This window comes from Neolamprologus brichardi, chromosome 17 (genome assembly GCF_056152115.1).
Source record: "Neolamprologus brichardi isolate AB-2024 chromosome 17, ASM5615211v1, whole genome shotgun sequence".
Taxonomy (NCBI): domain Eukaryota; kingdom Metazoa; phylum Chordata; class Actinopteri; order Cichliformes; family Cichlidae; genus Neolamprologus; species Neolamprologus brichardi.
This window is the reverse complement of record NC_142120.1, coordinates 16641266-16651329: the sequence shown is the minus strand read 5'-3', so window position 1 is coordinate 16651329 and position 10064 is coordinate 16641266. Positions and strand designations below refer to the sequence as shown.

General features: G+C 38.8%; 1 protein-coding gene across 1 annotated transcript in view; it reads left to right on the top strand.

Moving 5' to 3' along the window:
• Nucleotides 1-1701: 1701 nt before the first annotated feature.
• The window catches only part of LOC102776522 (liprin-beta-1-like), a 28897-nt gene continuing 20534 nt past the window's right edge, over nt 1702-10064 (top strand). The window contains exon 1 of the mRNA XM_006780870.2: nt 1702-1906. The gene's annotated coding sequence lies outside the window, so the exon portion shown is untranslated. The remainder of the gene's footprint in view (nt 1907-10064) is intronic.

The following is a 10064-nucleotide window of genomic DNA, read 5'->3' as shown; positions in this document are numbered from 1 at the left end:
TTGAATATTTTAGAAACTGCTGATCTACTGGGATTTTCCTGCACAGTCTTTTCTGGAGTTTGTGCAGGAAATGGTCTGAATAAGAGAAAATATCCAGCAATCAGTTCTATGGCTAAAAAAACTTGTTGATACCAGAGGTCAGAGGAGAATGGGCAGACTGCTTCAAGCTCACAGGAAGGCAGCAGTAACTGAAATAGCCACTCGTTATCACCAACGTATCTGTTATCTGTACCAAAAATATCTCAGAATGGACAGCAGAAGACTACACTGGATGCCACTCCTGTCAGCAATGAGCAGGAAACTGAGGCTACAGTTCACACAGGATCACCACAATTAGAACCTCAAACATGGACTGGTCTGGGGAGTCTTGATTTCTGTTGCAACATTTGGATGGTAGTATCATAATTTGCCATAAACAGCATGAAAACATGGATCTGGTGGTGTAACGTGCAAGGAATATTTCACTGGCACACTTTGGACACCTTTATAAACATAGTGCACCCATCTTCTGATGGCTGCTCTCAGACTGGTTTTTTAAACAGGACAATGAGTTCACTCAAATGACCTCCACGTCATCAGAACACCATGGGATGTGGTGGAATGGAAATTTTCATCACGGATGTACATGCAATGAATCTGCAGGAAGTCTATGACGCTATTATCTCAATATGGACCAAATTCTCTGAGGAATGTTTCCCAGCACTTTCTTTCTATGTCATGAAGAATTAAGGCAGCTCTGAAGGTACAAGATGTACATAACAAAGAAGCTGTTGAGTATATATGTAAATCTTCACTGCAGCATGTATATCATATGTGAACAAGAAACACATCTGAATATAAATGTCAAAAACTCTGTGCTGGATTGCTACAAACCTCTCCAAAATCTCAAACCAAGAAACACTATTAAAATAGACAGAAATCTTAAATATTAAGATAGACTTTTTTTCTTTTAAATCCTCACAGTTGAGTTCAGTAAAATACCATGCGACAAAACAAAATGGCAAAATAAATGTTAAAAAATTGCACAAACAGAAATAACTAAAGGGGAAAAGTAAAAAACAATAAATGACATATGATAAATAGAAACTCTTAATAATAATTTCTATTTTAGATAAATTATTTGTAAAAAGTTGAATACAGCACAATTAAAGGTAAAAGTCTAAATGAAATCATTATCATCACTTAGAGGTCACTACAGTGGATTATCTGTCTCAGCTTCCTCTGTCACACTAACCCTCTATGTCCTCCATTGATATATCAGTGGAGCTGCTAAATAAGAGGAGAAGAGGAAAACCACGCTGAGCATTCATCTCCACTATATCCACTATCCCTCCTCTGTATGTCAGAATCATCTCAACCTTCTCTGTCTTACTTTGCATCTGCTGTCCCTCATATACAATAATAAGTTAAGAATAACATACAACATTATATTAGCCTACAATGGGATGACAAAGCTCATATAGAATACTTTCTTAACACTAAGAGCAGAAGATGTTTTTTTTAATCATGAATATCATGAAGGTTGGAAAAAATATGAAAATTACTGAATTCAAAGTGTTGCTTTGTGGCAGCAGTGAGAAAGATACAAGAGATGTCCTTTCTTAGTCTAATATCAGAGGACATGAGTTTTATTGTGAAGGGCAAAAGCGATTCTTCCTCTGCTAACGGATTTTATGCCTTTATTCTGAAGTCATGACTTCCTGAAGTTTCTTCCTGTGTGGCTTTAACTTGACGCCGCACTCTATCGCCTTTTTTAGCTGGATGAAAACTTCATTTCACAGACAAATTCAATGAGAAGGTGAACGCCGACCATGAAGCTCCGTTGAAAGGCGGCCAAAGAGTTTGGAGTAAGCTAACTGGAGACTGCAGGACCCCGTCGTTAAAATTTTTTCTTTGGTCGAAAACTGTAAGTTTTCCGAAGTTTCAATGAAGTTTTTTGCAGTTTTAAAAACAGAGTTACTGTTAACTGTTGACTTTTCCAGTCTTTACTAAAGTGCTTACTTGACTTCTATGGTGTTAAAAACGCTAAAGTCATCTTGTTTTCTGTTTAATTGGACTTGAAGCTAAAAACGATGTGGACGTGTTAGCTAACGTATTAACCTAGAGGTGAGCTTTCCCCCCCTAACTTTTGTGTATTCATTTGAATATTGAATGTATTCCTTATGTTAATGGCTATTTAAGATTATACTGCACATATGGCAGCCTAAAGTTAAATAGACATAATTGTGTTGAGGTATTTAGAAGGGGTGAATTTATTGTGATATTATAATTAGTATTTTCCTCTATTTCTACACCATCGGTGAACACTTCTATAGAAAATCTCCCCGGGTCTTACAGTGATATTTCACTGCAGTTTTAAAATGTTATTTGGGATTAAATCACCAGCCCATGCACCACACATGTGTTTAAATTCCATGTTAACAAAAAACACATGTAGATACTAATAATCCATAGAAGTGATAAAGTTATTTTCAAAGCATTGCAGTTTCTTTTAGTGCTTTTAATTGTGCTAGCTTTGTATGTGAGGACCCTTATTGCATCACATTTTATTTATGTATCCATAAATGTGCAGGCCAACTTATGAATCACTGTCGTGAACCTCCAGTCAGACTCAGTTCGGCGCCCAGCATCATTTAGAAAATACTGTAGGAGCCAGCACTTTACAGCTGCTTCAGGTCCAGTGTTGGCTTTTTTCATCATCAGCCTGAGACTTATGCAGCCTTTGTGTGGGTAAAAGTCTGCAGTGTACTTTTTTTATTCAGGAAAACCCCCACTCCTGAGGCACATGACCCCCTGGCAGTGCTCTACTCTCCCTACCTCCCGCTGGTGACGTCTTGGCCTGCAGGCAGAGAACCTAAAACATAACAAAAGATTTTATTTCCCTCTCTGTCAATAACCACATTTGTATTCTCACCTCACTCATTCAGCCAATGATTCATGTCTCAGAAAACCCATGCTGATGCACACTTGCTTGCACAGCCATATCTGATGTTACAGGAGCAAAGTAAAACAAATTTTCCAACTGCTTAGTGATTGTTTAAGAGACACAAATAAATAAGTCTAATCTCCTGGAAGCATGTTTCCTCAGGGAGCAGGTGTGTGTGTGTGTGTGTGTGTGTGTGTGTGTGTGTGTGTGTGTGTGTGTGTGTCAGTCAGTCAGTCAGTCAGTCAGTCAGTCAGTCAGTCAGGACAAAGTCCATTTTTGGCCCATGGCAGTAAACTTGCCTTGCAATAAGATTTACATGGCACACTCCCCAAAGTTTTCTAGATTTAGATTTTGTTTTTCTTAAAGCCACGTGTCCAAAAATTCTACGGGGGCCTTTCTATCTCAGGCACCTTCTTCTTCTGTTTTTTTTCTCCATGATATTTGCATTCCTTGCATTCTTGGTGCAGTTCTCTTGTGGTAGTGTATTTTGAAAGAAGGGAGGTGTCATGTTGAAGCCACATGACATACTGGGATGTTTTCATTCTTCTGAAATTAATTATAACATCTTAATCTAAAACATTTGTCTCACAGGAACAGATTTAAAGGCTCATTCCTCTCTAAATTCAGTAAAAGTGATGCTAAAGACTCCTTTATGATGTGACAGAAGTAATATAGCAGCTCCTGGACTTTCAGCTTTTATTGCTGTGTGTGAAGGGATTGCAGGAAAATTGCAGTGTCTTTGCAAGAGGAAGACATTTCCCCAGAATTTGCCAGGAAGCACTTCCTGACTGGACTGAGTGAAGGTCTTCCTGAGCGTAAGGATGCCTCTGTTTCAATCCTGTTTACAGTTTCAGCCCATTTATTGGAAGCGCTTATAATGGCGAGAGTAATACTAGGATTTCTGTGTTACGTTAGTGATAACAAAGGCAACAAACTGTAGTTTTGCTTGGCTTGCTGAGATCGCTTACTCATTTCCTCCAGAGCTTTTCTTTATTTTGTCAATTTATTTTTCCTCTCTAGTTTGAATTCTGCCTGTGATGTAGTTTGGGCCACGTGGAAAAACTGCAGTAACTTGGGATCAGAGTCGTGGTGCTACCATGTGAGGCTCTAAAAGACAAAGACTTGTTTGTGTAGCGTGTTGCGGCAGCCGGTGCTGCAGTGAGAAACACAGTGCTGGTTTAGTGTCTGACGTTACTATGAAACAACCTGACCTCACAGTAGCCCAGACTGAAAGTTCTATGCACCATCTCTCAGGGGGAAGGGTAAACAAAAGGAGGGTGTTTGACTGGAGCTTTTGACGGGGCTTTTTCTTAAATTGGGTGGCACAGGAAGACCAAGAGCAAGGCAGGTGGGCCAGAATATTCAATCATAAAATGCAGTGATGACAACTGCTGTGGAAACATATTAGGTGCAGCCCTGTGCGCCAGTGCACAAAAGCCTGCAGATGATTCTTGTACTGAATAGGTTTTTATAAGTCGATTAATGTCTTAGTAACTTTTGTCATTGTTATTAGCTGTCAGTTCAGCTCAGGAGGGTTCAAATCCGACTAAAACAAATGTTTTAAAAGGAATGGCAGCAATGTAGGTGTATTGGAGACGGTCTGTATTCAGTTTCAGATCTGGTTATATTTGCAGTTTGTTATTTTAATCAAGGGTGATGGTGCTGAAGGAGAAGCGAATGTATTGATTAGATTACTTTTAAAGAAGAAGTAGTCATGAACTTATGGTAGCAAGTTATTTTAAACTTGTTCTCAGACCTTTGACTTAAAGTCTCACACAGATTTACAAACCATGAGCAAAAGTATCGTACAGCTGATTGTGAGCAGGTCTAAACTCTTCCTACGACAAACTGGGTTGCAGTACTTCACCTTATGCTGCTTCTTATGCTACATTCTGAAATGCACATCTGTACCACAGCTGGAGGTAAGTTATAGGAGCACGAGGCACCGGTAGAGGCGTGTGTGTTACAGAGACCGACCATTCAACGTATGGTCAAGTAATCCCAGCCTATTTACTTTTCAGATGCTTCATCCCTCCCCCCTCCTCCTTCTATATCACTCCAAATCCATCTGGTTGATGTTAAAACCACCTCTTAGCCCCAGAAAAGTAGAGTTTGATTCTCTTACTGATTTCTTTCTTTAAAATTGAAAAATTCTTCTGTCAGATGGATTTAGATCAGTAGCATTGATTCCTTTTTTTTTTTTTTTTTTTTGGAAAAACATTTATTCAATTGGCAAGAGCAGAACAATAAGTGAATGATGTCATTAATGTGCTTTTATAGTGTGGTTTTTATAATGTTAGATGGCCTCTCAGACCTCCACAAAAAAGCTGTTTTTAGGCCTCTGAACATGTGCTTTTTATCCATTGCTTTTGCAATTATTGCCTTTTTAAAATAAAAACTTTAGTTTAGAGTGAACTAAGGTTTGTGAGCAATTTATTCATGATGGATATAAGTGGATATTTGCTTTGTAAAAGTGTATCAAAAGAGCATTATTCAGTTGAATAGGCTTGGAGTGAAATGTCCACCTCTTTCATAGAAGTTTACCCTCTGACTGGTCCCAGCAGATACGTACCCCTCCCTAAGCCTGGTTCAGGCAGAGGTCCCTTCCTGTTAAAGAGGAGTATTTCCTCACCACCATCAACAAATGCTTGCTCATAGAGGGTCATCTGATCACAGTCATCCGATGGGGTTTTCTTTCTAATATTGTATGGTCTTTAACTTAAAATATAAAGGGCAATTCTTGTGAAATCAAGTTAGAGGTTGTGTCTACTGTTTTTGTTTCCCGATGTTGTTTCTCCTGACACTGACGATCAAAAATTATGCAACAACCAGCTGGGTGTACAGAGCAAAGACGTTGGCCTAAGGAAAGCTACAACCACTTGAAGCTGGCTCTGCATCGTCTCGGTATCATCACATCATCTCAATATGTGGGATAACAATGATGCTCAGTCCCACAAAGATGTTTGTGGTCTTGATGGTATATTTTAAAACAAACTGGAGGCCAATTGTGGTTACGTTTTTGCAAAAGTCTAATGTGGATGCGTTTTCCTTCTGATCAGTGTTTTCCTCGTGTGTCTGAAAAGATATCTATGATAGTCGGGACCAAGCCTCTTCCTTCCTACTTAAGACAATAAAAAAATAAAAAGTAAGGGTTAAGCAATTTCCTTAAACAGCTGGACACTATCTTTTTTTTGAGGAAAGATTACTTCAGCAGGACTGAATGTTTGCGTGTGTTTCAACTTTCATCAGGGAAGAATAGACTTTAGTATTTCTAGCACAGGATGGATCATGTGTGATGTCAAAACAAACTACTGTGGTCAACAATGGAGCTCCATGGCACAGAGGAATAGGATATTTCTGGCTCTAGCAGATAGACAATACTTGTTTGTAGGATCAGTTCTTTGCTGCGTTTAGTTGTTTGTTTGTTTGTTTGTTTGTTTTGTTGTTGTTTTTTGGCTTGGTAAAATCTCTGAATCCATTTGAGTTGTCTCCATGTATATGACATGCCAGCTTTTGTTTGTTGTTTCTTGTTGGCATTTTATCTTTTCCCTTCACAGGTCAGTTTAAATGTCTTGGGCTTTGACATAATACAGTCCTTGGGGGATTTAGTGTGAAGGAAAGAGGGTCAAAAAGGTCAGCAGGAATGTCACTGCCTGGTATTAGTGTTTAGTTTGTGGGAGAACTGGCCTGCTTAGGAATGTATGCAGTCATCACTCCTACGCTTCAGGCATCAGACAATATTATTTCATATGGACCCTTCTTCACAAGGCCACAGATGGACTGTCATCTTTAGGTTTAGCCATATATATATACACACACACACACACACACACACACACACACACACATACATACTTTTTTTTTTAATGGATGACCTGTTAATCACTGATTTGAGTAAAAGTGGAAAATCCCTGACATTTTAAAGGCTTTGAGTCTAAAGAATGACCAAACCAGTTTTTACGGAAGGCTTCAGTGCCATCTATTTGCTGCATGGCCAGCACAAAATTGACTTTTATTTTCGTGTGCTCATTTAATTCCTGTTTTGACTCTCTTCCAGAGATAAATTGACCTGGCATTTTGACTTTCATGGGAATTGTTACTAAATGGGATTTCACATGAAACTCATTCCAGTTTCGATGTGGCTTTTATCACATGACAACATAAAAAGATGGACATCTCTTTCAAGTGCGCAAACACACTGTGATTTATTTTATATTCAAATATTCTCATTCTATTTCATATCCCCTCAAGGGACAAAAAATGGGACCATTAAGGACAGCTGAACAGAGCATGAGTTAGGGTGTCTTGTGAAGGATTTCATTATTTACATGTTTATTTGTTTGTTTTTAAATTTCAAAAAAGTGTTTCCAGCAACAAATATGACTCTTGAGCTATATATTTCCTCCAGACTTTATTCAAAAAGCTTCCTGTTTCCATCAAATCACAGAGTAAAGCATAGTAGTAGCAGACGTAGTAAGAAGTGCATCGGTGGTGTGCCTCCAACCTCTTTCTACTTGGAAACTTCAGATGCATGTGTCTGCATAACCAGGGTTCTGTTTAGATTCAAGCGTAATGATATGTTGATGTTGTACTACAAATACAGCACTTTGTATGACATTTTGGAACAAACCTACACCCACTTCTCTGCAGTTAAACCAGGCACCAAAGCACTTAAGGCTCCTTGTTTTAACAGCAGACTGTGGCAAACCCAGCTCACATATTGAGGTCATTGGTCTTAATTAAGCCCTTAATGCCAATTTCTTACCCTACTGGGTATGACACTGTGACCCCACAGAGCGAGGAAATGAGGCAAAGCCACTAGTCCCTGCCCCCCTTCCCCCCCCCCCCCCCCTTTTTTTTTTTACTATGCGATGTCTGAACAAGTGGGGTTACTGTTTTTATGTCGGACAGTTGGGCTCTCTGTGCCATATTGTTTACTATTTCAGTTTCTCTAAATCAGATTTTGTTTGAAGCGATAAGTGGCCAGTGCAAGTAAAAGAGAGACATGTGATAAGTGTTTGAATCCACTGGTCATGGGTATATTGTCCAACTTTGTTATGGAAGTTTGAAATGCCGAGCATGCTGGAGCTACAAGGCCTGAGACCCCTGGGAGAATAGTGCCATTATTTTAGAGAGGAGCCTGGCCATGAGCACTCGTGACTGCCCACTCGCCGGAAATAAGGGCTTCTGGGTAATAAGTCCTGGAACTCACTTTGTTTTTTGTCTCTGAGGCAGCCAGTTTTTTTTGTTTTTTGTTTTCTTTTTTTTGTGTCGCCGACTGCAAGGGTAATTTGATGCAGCAGTCATTTGAAAAGGAAGAATGAGATCTTTTACTGTAACAAGATTAGTGATAACTTGGTTATTTCTTTTTCAAGTGGAAATGTAAATACATGCATACAGGCAGGCTTTCTGGTTCAAAACAGGCTATTGTGCATCAACAGTGCAATTTCCTTACCAGTAACTATAACAGGACAAGGGTGGCATCAAAAATATATGTAAAGGACTCTTTAGGGAATTGCCTGATTCACCAGAAACGGCAGTTTACTGTTGTTGTCTTGCTTTTCTTTACTGGACATGTTAATTTTAGTTGTTTAGACGTGGCATGAACAGTTTGCAAATTTGTCTGCCTACTCTTAGGAAGTGGCTCTCCAGTCCTGTTTTGGATAAAAACATCCCTCCCACCAAGTTTCAGTGTTTTCACCACAGTAGACTTTGAGACCTGGCATTTTAGGGAATACTGACATCCTTGGTTGAAAACATGTCCAGCTAGTCCAGCGTGTTACATCTGCTATATTTTAAAAACTGTTACTGGGTAACATTAGGAGTGATGGTTGCACAAGAAAAGGGCCAGTGTATGTCCACATTGTTTTTAATGCAATGTCAAACAAATAACACGACATTTCATAATGTGGACTATTATATTAAAAACGTGTGGAATGCCTACAAATCCATATTTTATCCCAAATACAGCATTTTAAAACACTGGTTGTTTAAACTGTGGCATTTTAGTATTTCATGAAAAAAAATTATTCTCATTATCATTTGAATGCAGCAACATATTAAAACACAAAACTTGGGGCAACAAAAGGCTGGAAGAGTAAGTAGTACTAAAAAGAAACAGCTGGAGGAACCTTTTGGCGCTAATTAAGTTAATTGGCAATGGGTCAGTAACATATTGTCTGTATAAAAAGAGCACTTGAGAGAATTGGGTCGAACCCGCCTGCCTGCAGTCTAAATCTTTTACCAATTAACAACACTTAGCCATCTTTTTTTTTTTTTTTTTTTTTTTTTTTTTTGGGGGGGGGGGGGGGGGACTTTGATGGCTAAAAATGAGGTTACAAACAAACAAATGCTAGACATTCATCCATACCCTCGTTAGCCTGATTCTGATTCTGACTTTAACTCTAAAACCAAAGGGTTCAACCCCCAAACAAAGTTACAAGTTTGCCAGTGTAATCATTTTTAATCATTTAGATTTTAAAAACAAACTGTTTCCAACAAAGATGACTTCAGATGTTTAATCTGTTCAGTCTTTGGTTTACTGTGACAAACCAGTCCTTCATTTAAAATTTCTTTTGGAAGAATAGCTCTCAAGAGCTGGAGTTAAGTCTGCCCATCACACAATCACTTTTTGAACAAGCACAATTGCACACACATTCAATGAGTGTGTGCTTACACCTGAGCGTTTTTCAAAACACTGACATAAGGCCAACCCTGATGCTTTCAGGGAACATTTGTAAACTGTAGCTCCAGAAAATTTGTAACATTATCCAAATAAACAGTGCACTAGTGTCATTAAATTTCTGAATTCTGTGAAGAGAAGCTGTCTGTGCTGTTGGCTTAGTGGCTGTTGATGATGTGGTATGTGATTTCATGTGGGCATAAAACACCATCCTCATCACACGGTGTATTTAGAAGTTGTAGTTGAGTGCTGTTAAACATCTATTTAGCCAGATCCAGTTTGAATAGTTGCTTTGATGAAAAGTTGAAGAGCTTTTAGGCAGTAATGGCAATACTTTTACCTCATATGCAATACTCCAGCAGTTTGGGGGATGGCTTCTTTTCTATTTTACAACGATCAAAGTCTGTTTGTGAACTGATAAAATAAAAAAGACTGCTGCAGGCATAGCTGCAGACA